Genomic DNA, 14063 nt, shown 5'->3' with positions numbered 1-14063 from the left:
AGATAAAGCACCAGCCCTGGATTCAGGAGGACATGAATTCAAATCCGGCCTCAGACACTTGACACGTACTAGCTGTGTGACCCTGGGCAAGTCACTTAACCCTCATTGCCCTGCCCCCTCCCCAAAAAAGATGGTTAATAGATACCTGGTAAAGAAGGCCATGACTGTGGAGAAAGCAGGATGCCAGGCTCACCTAACCACACTGAGAGATCAGTGGGAATGTTGGTGATACTGTTTCCCTAGACTTTAGAGAAGCATTTGCTAATAAATCTCCTACTCTTATGGAGAGGGTGGGAGAAGCGGGCTAGACAAGAAGGCAACGAGATGGAACTGGAATTGGTTGGATGACTGGACTTGAAGAATGGTAATTAACAATTTCATGTTAACATGGAGTCCCTGGTGGAATGACCCAGGGATCTGTGATATTTAACATTTTTATCTATGATCTGGATACAGATATAGGTGACACGCTCATCAAATCTGAAGGTGACATGAAGCTGGGAGGAAGAGCTAACACCGGATGACAGTCTGGATAGAGAACACTGAAGCGAATGAACTGAGATTCAACAAGAATAGCCACCTTTCTTACATGTGGGTTCAAAGGATCAGTTTCACAAGTACAGCATGGGGGAGGCGTGGGTAGAGAGCAGTTGGTCTGAAAAAGATCTGGGGGTTTCAGTGGACTACTAGCTCAACAGGAGTCAGGAACATGATGGGGCTGCCAACAAATCTAATGGGATCTGGGGCTGCATTAAGAGAGGGAACAGGGGGGCAGTCACTTAACCCCAATTGCCTCACTAAAAAAAAAAAAAAGAGAGAGAGGCAACAGGAATAAAGAGGCGATGGGCCTCCTTGACTCTGCTCTGGCCAGATTTTGACTGGCTACTATGATTTGGGAAGAACACCGACAAGGTGGAGAGTGTCCAGGAGGGCAGAGATGGTAAGGGCCATGAGGTGCTGGGTGCAGTCAGGCCAGAGAAGAGAAGTCTCGGAGCAGCCTGACGGCTGTTTTCCAAATATTTGGAAAGCTGTCATGTGGGAAAAGATGGGTCCTATTTGCCCCCAGAAGGCAGAAACCAAGGGCAACAGGGGCCTGTAACAGAGCTAAGTTTAGCCTAGAGATCAGGAGCTGCTCCAAAGCGGAAGGGAACGCCTCTCAAGGTGCTGGCCTCGCCCGCCTTGGTGGTCTTGGAGCAGAGGCTGGGTGACTGCTTGGTGGTTATGGGACGGCGGCAATTCCTTTCCAGGTGCGGGTTGGACGAGATGGGTGGACGGTGGCTGAGCCCCCACCAACTCTGACAGTCTGCGGATAGACTTTGCTTAGTTCATACGGACCCTTGCTCTTCTAGTACCTGTCTACACTACATGAATTTGGAACTGGACTGAACGATTGCCGGGGGCACCCAGCAGATGAAGAGGATAAAGCAAATGACACTGGAGCTGGTGTCAGAGGACGTGGCTACAAATCTCACCTCTGCTACTTAACGCATCAACTTGGCAAACCACGTCACCTCGCTGCGACTCGTTTTCTTCATCTGTAAGGCCCCTCAGAGCTGTACAAAGGGGGAGCCCCACCGTGGGGCGAAGGCATTCGGTGAGTGAATTCAGACTCACCTAGGCCATCCTACCCGGCCAGCCCCGGCCCAGGCCTGGCTTCATCCAGCCATCTGCGTGGCCCTTGCCCCTTCTACCTCTGGCTCTGTCATCAAATCCACCCGACCACTGCTCCCAGAGATCTAGCTACTTTCCCTGAGATTCGCCCCTTCCCTCTTCTGCATCATCTTCTCTTAGAATGTGTGGTAAAAATTATTTGTGGTAAAGATATATATATATATATATATATCTCGGAAGTTTTAGGTGAATCATTTGAGAGACTGCGCATGCTACTGAAGCAGCTTTTGAAGGACCTCCCTTTTGGGGAGGAGACCACGACGAACTTCCAGGACACCAGCTTAAAAGTGAGGGAGGAATGGAAGTTCGAGGGCTCTGGCTGCTAAATGTAGCCGTGGCGGCGCACATGGGTAAAAGGAAACATGTGGTTGGTGTTTGGCTTTGGGTGTGCTGGTTCTCAGCCTGGAGGGCAGTTTGGGATTTGGTGAGTTTTATAAAGGAAAATAGACTAAGTTTAGATCTAAGGTCATTCATCTGTATTTCTACTTCCCTATTTCCCTAAATGGTATCACCCTTTGTTGTCTAATTAATTCCCAAGCAATAAAAACTAATTCCTCACAGATTAAAGCTCAGAGGCTTCTTTTTCTTAGTGGTCTGGGAGATAGATAGATAGATAGATAGATAGATAGATAGATAGATAGATATAAAAGGGAAAAGTTAAAAGGGGGAGTTTAATGTTCCATATATCCAATTTTGAATCTCACAAATGGAAACCCCTGGAGGGCAAGGGGCTTTCTCAGCCTTTTATTTGTGTTCCCCGTGTTTAGCACAGGACTGGCACACAGCAAGTGCTTGTAAATACCTACCCTCTCTCCTCCCTTCCCTCCCTTTCTCCCTCCACATAAATCTCATGACTGTTCTCAGGTCCTTTACCATAGGGGTATCCCCTGAATCTAACAGCCTTTCATGTTATCAACCAGTCAACAAGTATTTACTAAGCACCTACTATGTGCCAGGCACTCTACTAAGTGCAGGGGATACAAATGCAGCCAAAGTAGTTTGGAAATATCAGCTTTTTTTTTTGAGTCTGCAAAATGCTGAACTAAACAGCCCGGCAAGCTGACCAGAACATAGAACGTAACATGATGTAACCTAACAACCGCTTCCCTGAGAGAGCGTCAGGAGAGGCCTGGCCTCCCATCCTGCTCTGGAGACCCTCTAGGTGTGAGTGGTCGCTTCCTCTGGATATAGCCGTCAGGCTCACAGGAGCTGGTGTGCGAAGTGCTTTGGTGTAATAACAGAAATGTGACGTTTACTTTTGCTAGGCTTTAACTAAGTCCCAAGGAGTCCGGACGCAGGCATCTAGTAGAAATCATTATAGCAAACCCTTCAGTAGTATTCTAAGGTTCACAAAGTACTGTACTTATGTCGTTGTACCCATTTCACAGACGAGGGAGACTAGCCTGAGAGGGGTGAAGGGACTTGCCCAGGGTCACACTGCTATCCGAGTTAGGTCTTCTAGACTCCAAGTCCAGCCCTTTATCCCTCAGACTGGCTACCTGACTCGTTAAAAACAAAAAGGCAGCACAGATGTTACAAAAGAAAAAGTAAGCTGCATCTGAGACCAGAAGCCCTGGATTCCGATTCCAGCTCTTCCCCTCAAGTCACTTCCCCTCCCCAGGGTCTCAAGCTTCCTTGCTGACAAAATGAAGGTGTGGGATGACAGGATTTCTAAGGTCTCTTCCAGCTAGGGGACACTGCAATGGATAGCCAAGCCTGGAATCGGAAAGACTCCTTTTCCTGAGTTCAAATCCAGCCTCAGACACTGACTATCTGTGTGACCCTGGGCAAGTCCCTTAACCCTGTCTGCCTCAGTAAGATGAGCAGGAGAAGGAAATGGCAAATCACTCTAGGATCTTGTCCAGAAAACTCCAAATGAGATTGTGAAGAGCTGGACACTAAACACCACAATTTCAGCTCTAAATCTCCACCGATAATCTTACAGGGAAAGCAAACAGCCCAGAAGTGAGAGTGTGAGAGAATGTCCAGGGCGTCCTTCAGGGGACGCTTTCTTTGTGTGTGTGGCGGGAAGGGGCAGCGGCTGTGCCGTACTTTATATTTAGGGTCCCCTCCTTCCAATGGCTCTCCAAAGGGCCACTAATCCAATGGCACTTCATAAACTACCCTTTGGGGCAGATTCTCAGGACAAAGACTCCTGGCCTCCCTGGCTTGCCTCTGCCTCAGCAGCGACTCCTATTCCGCTGGAACACTTCCTGGCTTTGGGAGGATCCCAGAGTCCTTTATTCTATGGCCATCAGGACGGCTCCAGGGTCCCCAAGGGAGCTACGCCAGCTTATCGACTAGAGATTTTCATTAGCAGTGGATGCAAAGCTGCTGTTCCTAGAACATGTGGGCTCCTGTGAACAAAGGCTTGCTTGGTGGACTGAGGAGAATACCCATAAACATCTGCAGCTGGACCATGAAAGCATCTGAGCATTTTGTGCTGATTAAGAGAAATCAAATCTCTCTCTCTCTCTCTCTCTCTTTCTCTCTCTAAGACCTTCTTACTGAAATATAAGGGATGACTCTCACTGTTCAGTCCAAATCTATTCATTCAACAAACATTTGCTGAACTCCAGACCTGGAAAAGATCCTCTACCAGACACCATAGAGAATCCCAGCCAGCAGTTGCACAGTGGTTTAGGTCTACGTTACATACCTAATGTGCATTTGATTCTCACAACAACCCTTTGAATTAGGTCCTAATATTATAGCTGAGAAGGTAGGGTAGCGAGGTGGTACAATGGTTAGAGCACAGGGCTGGAGGCAGGAAGATCTGAGTGAGTTCAAATCTGGCCTCAGACACTCCCTAGCTGTGTGACCCTGGGCAAGTCACTTCACCCTGTTTACCTCAGTCTCCTCATCCTCAAACGAGAATGAAATGGCAAACCAGTATCTCTGCCAAGAAAACCCCGACTGAACACCAAAGCTGAGAAGCTCAGGGGCTAGTCCAGGGTTACAGCTTGCCTACCCGGCCCCCAGAGGCCTGAATACAAACACATAGAATTAGAGGGAGGCCCAACCCTTTGGCCCTCACTGAGCTTCTAGTTACATTGGTTAGAATTAAATGGATTCAGCCTCAGCTCTTATTAGGCACCAATGTATGAGACACTGTGAGATACAGACAAAAACCCAAACCCAAACCCACCAGTGGCTGACCTCAAAGAGCTTCCTTCTGCTCTGGAAGGACGGCTTCAAGTCCCTGCACCTCTTCTGGTTTGTTGCCTGCTCTTTTCATACTCTCCTCAAACTGGAGAGATGTATTTCTATCACTCTCCCCTCAGACTTATTTTACCTTTATTCAATTAACTTGTTTGTTTTTGCAGGGCAGTGGGGGTTAAGTGACTTGCCCAGGGTCACACAGCTAGTAAGCGTCAAGTGTCTGAGGTCAAATTTGAACTCAGGTACTCCTGAATCCAGGGCCGGTGCTTTATCCACTGTGCCACCTAGCTGCCCCCAGGGGAGACATATTTTAACACTGGAAGGCCCAGGTATATCAAGTGATTTAAAAAAAAAAAGGATCATCCTACCCCCTCTATTCTTTGCCTTATGAATTACAAATGACAATGAACAACATCAACTGACATAGGTTGGTCTTTCTGGGTATTCTTAAATTCTGTCTAATGCAAATAAGATCATAGTATTATTTTGAAAATAGTTTTGATGCTGAGGACCCTCTGAATGATTGTTGGGGTCCTCTAGGGACTGGCAGCCCACACTTTGAGAACTGTTGGTAGAATGGATTGAATACTGGGATTTGGGTTGTTGGAGAGCTCAGCCAGACTCCAAGAGCAACTAGATGAGCTTTATTAAAGCCACTTAAAGCTAAGTACCTCAGGAAAATCCCTACATCTTCTTTCCTAAGTTACACAAAGGGGTGGGCAGCTAGGTAGGTAGCACAGTGGGTCCAGGAGCAGGCCTGGAGTCAGGAAGATTCATTTCCAGAGTTCAAATCTGGCCTGGGATACTTACTGGCTGGGTGACCCTGGGCAAGTCACTTATACCCATTTGCCTCAATTTGATCATCTGAAAAAGGAGTTGGGGAAGGAGATGGCAAACCACTCTAGCATCTCTGTCAAAGAAAGTCTGATCAAGGTCAAGAAGAGTTGGATATGATGTAACACCCCCACCACCACTACCACCACACGGGGGTGTGATATGCCTTAGTGGAGGGAATTTCCCTGGATGATAGATAATGAGGCAGGTCATCTAGCACAGAGTGCTGGACATGCAGTTGACTATAAATCCCATCACTGACAATAGCTGTGTGTGAGCCCTTGGGCATGTCTCCCTTGGGTCACTCCCTAAGACTTATCTAAGTTAGAGAAGGCTTGGCTGTGATTGGAGGGGGCGGGGTGTTCCTCACTGAAGAAGCCACTGTGTTTGGGAATCACAGCTAGCTAGTTTTGCCTTGGAAACACTATGGAGGCAGAGATTGGATCTAGAAGATCTTATTCTAAGCCAGGCCTAAGCTCTGTACCCAAGTACGTGCTCAGTGTTAGCTGATTGACTGACTGATTTCTCTGTTTGGGAAGAAATCATTTTTGTTAGAGGAGATGGTTTTCCCCAGGGGACGGTTACTTTAAGGCCTCTGAGAATGATACAGGGGCACATTTTTGAGGGGAAAAGTCAGGTTAACGAATATTTCCATACTAAAACAGTGTGTAAATGTAAACAATTTCAAGTCAGAAAAAATAATAATTCTTGCCAAATAAAACTATAACTGTTCTGCAGTCTCATCTAAAAGGTTTTAGGTCCCACCTTTGACAGTCTTTGGCAAGGACATCAAGGACTGAATCCTTTTGGCTTTGGGAGATGCCTGACCACAGCTGTTAATGGCTGAGCTGGCCCCTAGCATCTTTCCTGTAGCCTCCTGCAGGGCTGACATTGTCCCATCTGCTTCTGCATTCTCTTCCTAGGAATTGATCTTTCTCTGTCTTTCTCTTTTACCCGCAGAGTTTCTATTTTTGGTCTGAATCGGCATTGGGTAGACTGATTGTGGTGAGCGGCTTTAACACTCCAGGACCGCCAAAGAGGGGCTAGCCAAGGAGATCTCTCCATACCAGCTGTCAGCTCGCCCGGGGAAAGCCGCCAAAATGGAGAGGGGGAGGGGAGTTTGTCAAAGGTAAGCTCATCATTTGCCAGGAAATCACAAACACCTGCCTTCCAAATGAAAAATACCAACCGATATTCTGATAGAAAATAAAATGCTAAATACCGTTGGCCCAGATATCAACTAAGCATTCAGGCCTGTCAGAGTCTGAGGCTGAGACCTCCAAAGAGAATTTAATGAAATGATGCTGTTGATTTCCTGTGCAGGGTGAAGTGATTGGTCGTGAAAGGTGCGGCAAGAAGCAAAGATCCCCGATGCTCACTGGCTGAGGCCATCTCTTGTATATCTGGAGCAGCGGCACGAGATGCTGTGCCAGGGCTGAAGTTAATTACACGATGCTTGACATACCAAAGCGAACAGGAGAAGAATGATGAGGAGAGCAGGTCGGGAGCGGGTGTTTTTCCCAGAGGAAGTGCTCTGTGGGCTGCAGGGGGAGGTGGGGAAAGTCAGGGGCTCCCTGGATTGGAGAAGGGCAAATGCTGTGGCCCTGGAGCCTTACAGTGTTTGCTCTGAGAGAAGATGATGAGGGGGTGCTGAGAAGCAGAGGACCCAGAGAAGCTGATGCAGAACCTGGAAAGCAAACTACCCAGAGATGACCAAGTATGCAAACAGGAAGAGCCCTGGGGGATCATCACAAAGGCATTTAGAGGAAAGTTCTTCCCTTCCCACACTGTCAGACAGAGTCAATGGCTCAGTCAGTCTCACTGAAATGCTTTTTTTTTCCTCTTTAAAAAAACCATTTTGTTACAAGGGAAGACTCACTGCTACAGGATGAGGGAAGGACATAGAAATGAAGTGATTTAGCAACAAGAGGCACAAACACTTGAGAAAACTTCTGTTCCCACAGGAATGTCCCACATTCTGGGAAGGTAATCTTGCTCTCTGTTGGAGGGAAAATTAACCTTTGGGATAGCCCAGCTCCTTGAATCTGAGGAATTCACTTTCCCCACCTTCCCCATTATCATCACAACTCCACCTGTTTCTGGAAAGCACTTTCTTCACGAGGGGGGAAAGAAGCATTTATAAAGGGCCTACTATGTGCTGGACACTGTTCTAAGTGCTTTGCCAATGTTCTCTCATTCCATCCCTATGACAACCCTGGAAGGTGCTGTTATCATCCAAATTTTACAGTTGAGGAAATCAAGGCAGAGGTGAAGTGACTTGCCCGGGATCATACTGCTAGTCAGTGTCTTGAGGCTGGATTTGAAGTCAGGTCTTCCTGACTCCAAGCCTAGGCCCTTATCTACTGTGCCAGCCCAGCTGCCTCTAAAGAATGAGAGGTAGCTAGAGTAAGCAGCGTGCTTCCCATTTCCAGATGGGGAAACTGAGGCTGAGAAGTTAAGTGACCAGCCCAGGATCACGCGGTTTGTGTCAGAAGCTGGGTCTGGACCTAGATGTTTCCTGACACCGAATCAAACGCTTTGGCAGCTATGCCCCACAGCCTGCCACTACAACAGCATGTCTGTCATTGCCAATCTGGGAGAAGTCCAGAGTATCTGTTGTGACTAAGGCTGGTCCTTAGAGCTGTCAACTCCTTCTAGCTTAGGAATGGTTAGCAAGGGGACCGAAGGGGGAAAACATTCCCTCAACCTCAGTCTAACAGGAGGAGGAGCTGTTGAAGACAAAGCAGGCAGGCTCACCGGCAGGCCGTCCTTGCTGGGAAGTACATCTCCAAGTCATCCCATTCTGTCTGACTCTGTGACCCCACTAGCAGATACTGGAGCAGATTGCCCTTTTCTGCTCCAGCTCACTTTACAGATGAGGAAAATGAGGCAGACAGGATGAAGTGACTTGCCCAGGGTCACACAGCTAAGAAGAAGTGGCTGGGGTCACATTTGAACTCAGGTCCTCCCAACTCCAGATCTGGTGCCTTCTCCGGGGAACCCCCCAGCATCTCATTAGGTACTTCCATTGAAGCAGTGATTACTGATTTCCTGTCAGAGTGAGGGTGCACTCTTAGCAATTCATGCTTTTCAAGTAAATACTGAATATTTCATGGCCGGAAGTAAGTCATAAAATAGTTCAGAGGATAAAAATCCTTTCTCCTTGATGATCCCCTTGGGTTTTTACTGCAAATGGGCTTAATGAGGGCTTGGAGGAAGTACAGGGAAGTTCAGTGAGCATTTATTAACCCCCTACTAAGGGCATTGTCTGGTGCTAGGGAATTAAGGCCCAGTGGCCCAGAGCTCAGCTCTCATGGGGGGAATAAGACAGATAGTGCTGCCCCCCCCCCCCAAAGAAGCAGGCTGCAGAAAGGGCTGGTCAAACTGTGTAAAGAAGAGACTGGAGACAGAGAGACCAGGAGGAGACTCTGGATAATCTGGGCAGGAGGGGATAGGGCTGGAACTAGGGCAGTGCAGTGGGAGGGGAAAAAAAGAGGGGGCAGAGCAAGAGATAAGGGGGGGAGAGGTGGTAAAGGGCACTCAACTTGTCAAAACTCTCCTCCTCTAGCAATCTCTTTATTCATCTAACTGAAGGCCTTAATGAATAAAAGTTTAACCCAGTGGGAGACAACCAATGGCAGAAGGCATCTAAGGACATCATCCTGCAGGTCTTTAGAGTGACCTTTCATTCCAGCCCTTTCTTCTAGGGCCTAAGACTGCTGAGAAGGCAGAGAATCCAGCTCAGCCAGTTTTAGGCCATCGAAACTTTTGTTAATGATCCTGCCTGAAATTTATAGAGCCCATTTAAAGTTTGCTAAGCAATACACAGACACATCCATACATACACATACACACGAATGGATATATACATACATATGTGTATCATATTTATCCTATTTCTAGCCTTTCTTTTTCTTTCTTTCCTTCCATCCATCCATTCATCCATCCATCCATCCATCCATCCATCCATCCATCCATCCATCCATCCATCCATCCATCCACCCACCCATCATTTTATTTCACAACAACCAGTAGGGATTGCAGACACCATCATCATCCCTCATTTTACAGAGTAGGAAACAGGCCCTGAGAAGTGACTTGCTTTGGACTGAAGCTGTGTGACACAGTGGAGAGAATGCCGCACCCAGGGCCAGCAAAACCTGGCTTCAAATCCTGCCTAGGATTTGTGACTCTGGTTAAGTCCCTCAAACCTACCTGGAGCTCAGTTTCCTTGTCTGTAAGATGCAAAGGTTGGCCTTGATGGCCTCTGGCCTCCTTTTCAGCTAAGCCCACAATGCTCTGCTTCCCAGTCCTGCACTCTACCCACAATGCCACGCTTTTCCTCTGGGCAATTACTTGGTCAGTTTAAAAGCATTGGCTCAAAGGAAGTTACCAGGATCTGTTTCTACAAAGCAAAGTTTTCACTTTTTGAAGTCTTTCTCTTTCTCCCCAGGCTCCATTTTCAATTCTTCCCACCCCCATTTCCGGATGCCCTTTAGCCAGCCTCAAAGGCAAAGAACCCAGAAGTGAAGAGGTTGTTTACAATGGGATTCTCTCAGAGGCTGGCTCTCCTCTCCCCGCTGCCTCTGCTATTTACAATCTGGGTGGCTGCAGGCCACCTACTTCCCCATCTGTATAAAGGGGCTTGGGCTCCAACAAGAGCACTCACCCTGAGGTTCATGGGGATTTGGGAGGATGGGAAAAATAGCCCTACTCCCTAAGTTTTGGTTTCCAGAGTCATCCCAGTGCCTGGAAGGACATGATTCTGAGAAGGGGGCTCTACAGAGCCTCACCAGACTGCCTGGGGCTCACATCACAAAGGTCAGGAATCCCTGAACCTGCTGCTCTGTTGTCCTTTGCTCAGAATGAGGTGCACCTGTGTTCTTAGATAAGCCTCAACCAGGTGTCTCTTGGGGACTTAGTGGGTAAAGGAGAGGGGAAGGGGTAGTTTGGGTGGGGGGAGAAAGAGAAGGTATGGGAGCTCTATATTCCAACCACCTGCAGTACCAGACTTTCCCCTCCATGCCTTTAAGATAACCATCCCCCTAACCTGGACAGGAGGCATTTCCTTCTGCCCTTTTCTCTGAAACCTTATCTTAGCTTTCTTGATGCCTCACCCAATTTGTCAGGGAGCTCTCTCTCTATCTCTTCTCATCTGTCTCTTTCTCTCCCTTCCCTCATTTATCATTCTCTGTCTCTCCCCTCATTTATCTCATTTTTTTTCCTGTCTCTCCCTTCATCTGTCTCTCCCCTTATCTGTCTCTCTCCCTTCCCTTATCTCTCTCTCCCCTCATCTCTTTCTCTTCCTTTCCTCATCTTTCTTTTTCTCCCTTCATCTCTGACTCTCCTCTCTTTTTCTCCCTTCATCTCTCTCTTCCTTTCCTCTCTCTCTGTCCCCTAATCTTTTATCCCCTCTTCTCTGTCTCACCTCCATTTTTGCCATCTGTTACTTTGTCGTGTCTCACCAGTAGAAAGTGAGCCCTCTGAAGACTGGGGCTGCTTTGATTTGGGTTTTGGTACCACCCCTAGAGCCTAAATCGGTGTCTTGCACATCCTGGGCACCTAATAAAAAGGTACTGACTTGAACTGAAGGAAGGAAAGCATGTCCTTTCTGAAGGGCATCTGGAGTATGTGCAGTAAAACAACCTCCTGATCGACTGGCCAGATGTCAGGCAAAGGAGCCCTACTCTGGGGTCACCCAGGGCCAGGCCTACTAGGATGGGGCAAACCCAGTCTGGGCAGAGGGAGGAGCCATAGCTGATGAACTGCTGGGTTTGTGTATTAGTCCTCCCCTCCTCCCCTCCATCTCTGAAGGCCTGAAAGGAGGCAATCACAGCCAGGTGGGAGGACACCCAAGGCTATTCAAGTCTCTCCCACACAAGGGAATTCTGGGGCAGACAAGGCCCTTTTGAAGGATTTCAAACTAGTCAAGAAGCTCAGCAAGTAGGGAGAAACAAGTAGGTTTTCATCTCGGCTCTGACCTTCTTCACTCCCAGGGTGACCCTGAGAAAGGCAAAACCCTCCCCCATGGGGGGGGGTGTTTGTCATCAAAATAAAATGAGGGGACTGGACTAGGTGACCTCTAAGGGCTCCCCTTTCCAGCTCTAAATGGAGTCGTTTTTCAGTCATGTCCAACTCTTCATGACCCCATTTGGGTAGTAAGAGTTGGAGGGGTACTTGGTGACCCCTCTATGACCTATCTAAGAAGTGTTAGGTCATTCCATATTGTGTTTCAAGACCTCCATGGATAGGGACACCAGGCCTACTGAAAGCGCAATTCCACTTCCCAATTAGGAGATTTCCTACTTCCACCAGCCGCTCCTCGTTTGGCTCCTCTTCCACATGATGTCACTGCAATATTGGATGGCGGCTCTCAGGACCCAAGATCTAGAGCTGAAAGGGCCCTCCGAGGCCATTTTGGCCCAACTTCTTCATTTTACAAACGAGGAAACTGAGACCCAAAGGAGATAAATAACGATCCTCGGGTCGGGCAACCACAACCAGTCAGCGCTCGCAGGGTAATGAGCTAACTAGCCGCTCCAGGCTGTCCCACACACATCTTGTTGGCCCGTATGCAGTAGTTTGTAACTAAGGTTGAACTTGGGAGTTTCGACTGTCTCTGCATAGTGTAGCCCCAGCGTAGTGGCAGGCAAACGGTAGGAGCTTAAGAAATGCTTATTAACTGACAAACGGGGTGGGGGGGGGGGTGTTTAAGAAAAATCAGAGGATCCCAGACGTGAAAGGGCCCTTGTAAGTCATGAATGCATGAACGTCGAGGGAGCCAAGTGATTCGTCCAAGGGGTCTCAAACAGGGTTTGGGAAGGGGGAAACCGATAGAGACTGTACAGAAGGAGGGAAGAGGCCACGACGGGGAAGGGGAGTCATTCCTTGGAGGGAAGGAGGGAGGGGACTGGAAGGAGGCCGAAAGGGCATTGGACGAGCAGCAAGGCTCCCGAGGGGAGCTGGGGGGAAGAGGTGGGCAGAGAAGGGGAGGGGGAAAGGGAGGGGAGAGAGCTTAAAGGAAGGGGGGAGGGGAGGGGCAGGGGAGAAGGGACAGAGGGGGGAGAAGACAGTGGGGAATGGGAGGGGAAAGAGGGAAAGAAAGAGGCGAGGGAGGGGAGGGGGCCAAGAGGGAGGGAAGGGGAAGGGGCAGGGGGAAAGGATGAGGCAAGGGAGGAGGAAGGAGGAAGGAGGGAGGGGGAAGAAGGAAGAGGAAGGGGCAGAGGAGAGAGGAGGGGATGGAGGGGAAGGGGCAAAGTGGCATAAAGGGATGGGGATGGAAGATGGGGAATGGGTAAGACCCTCCCACCCCCACCCCCCTATCCCGCACAGCCTGCGGGGACCACTCCCCCACCCCACTCCAGTCTCCCCGACTCGCCTGTATTCCTCACTCACCCGCCCGCCGCCTCCTCCGACTCCGATGCCTCCGCCCGCGAGCAGGCTCCTTTTCGTGCCCCCCGCCCTTGGCCCCGCGTCCCCGCGACCCCTTGGGACTTGTAGTCCCACTGCCGCCAAATCGGCGCCCGACTGGGGAAGGCGACGCCAGAATTAACTACATCTCCCAACGGTCCCCGCGCCTCCCTGTGGGTCCTCCCGCCCAGGTAAGACAGGTCCCTTGTTGCCTTCGGGACCGGACGTTCGGGAGGCGTCGCGAGGCGATCGCTAGGCTTGCTGGGAAACGTAGTTCCTTAGTCCCACAGGCCAGTACAGACCGGCCTGGTGCCCTAAAGGCTGGACTCCATTTCCCAGCAGGCTTCGCACGACGGCCATGTTTGGCGTTGCTAGGAGATGGAGAAGCCCTAGGGAGGGGCGGGGCTGGAGGCTAGGATGAGGGCGGGCAACCACGAGGGCCTGGAAGCCTCCCGGGAGTCAGACTTCTCGGCTTATCCTGACCCCTATATCCTGACCCACCAAATGCGATGGACAGTAACTGAACCTGGCTGCTATTGTTTTGTAGACTTAGGTTGGAGACCGGTCAGGCAGTCAATACGCATTTATTAAGCACCTACTACGTGCCTGGCACTAGGATAAGCTTTATCACACAAGTCTGTGTGACCTTGGGCAAGTCCCTTAACCTCAGTAGGCAGGAGGAATGCAAACTCCCAAAGGGCAGGTTTTAAGGTCCTTTTTAGCTCTCTAGCCCCAGGACTTCGCTTATTATTTAAATTATGTAAATGTGTTTTTGATTGGATTGTATTAACCTCCATTTTAACATCTGTCAAATGACCAGACCAGTTGTTCCCAATGTCTCTCTCTATCTTCCCCCTGGTGCAGGCCACACTCAGCTCATTGTTGGACTATTGTGATAGCTGCTAGGCGCCCCGCCCCCCTCAAATCTCTCCAGTCTAGCCTTCATTCTACCACCAAAGTGACTTTCCTAAAGTGTAGCTGACTGG

At 49.2% G+C, this 14063-nt stretch overlaps 1 protein-coding gene across 1 annotated transcript in view; it reads right to left on the bottom strand.

The window, feature by feature from the left end:
• Nucleotides 1-13189, bottom strand: part of C3H1orf159 (chromosome 3 C1orf159 homolog) — a 33048-nt gene extending 19859 nt beyond the window's left edge. Inside the window, exon 1 of the mRNA XM_043998286.1 lies at nt 13063-13189. The gene's annotated coding sequence lies outside the window, so the exon portion shown is untranslated. The remainder of the gene's footprint in view (nt 1-13062) is intronic.
• Between the last annotated feature and the right edge of the window lie 874 nt (nt 13190-14063).

This window comes from Dromiciops gliroides, chromosome 3 (assembly GCF_019393635.1).
Source record: "Dromiciops gliroides isolate mDroGli1 chromosome 3, mDroGli1.pri, whole genome shotgun sequence".
Taxonomy (NCBI): Eukaryota; Metazoa; Chordata; class Mammalia; order Microbiotheria; family Microbiotheriidae; genus Dromiciops; species Dromiciops gliroides.
The sequence above is the reverse complement of the archived record's forward strand: the minus strand, read 5'-3'. Positions and strand labels throughout refer to the sequence as shown.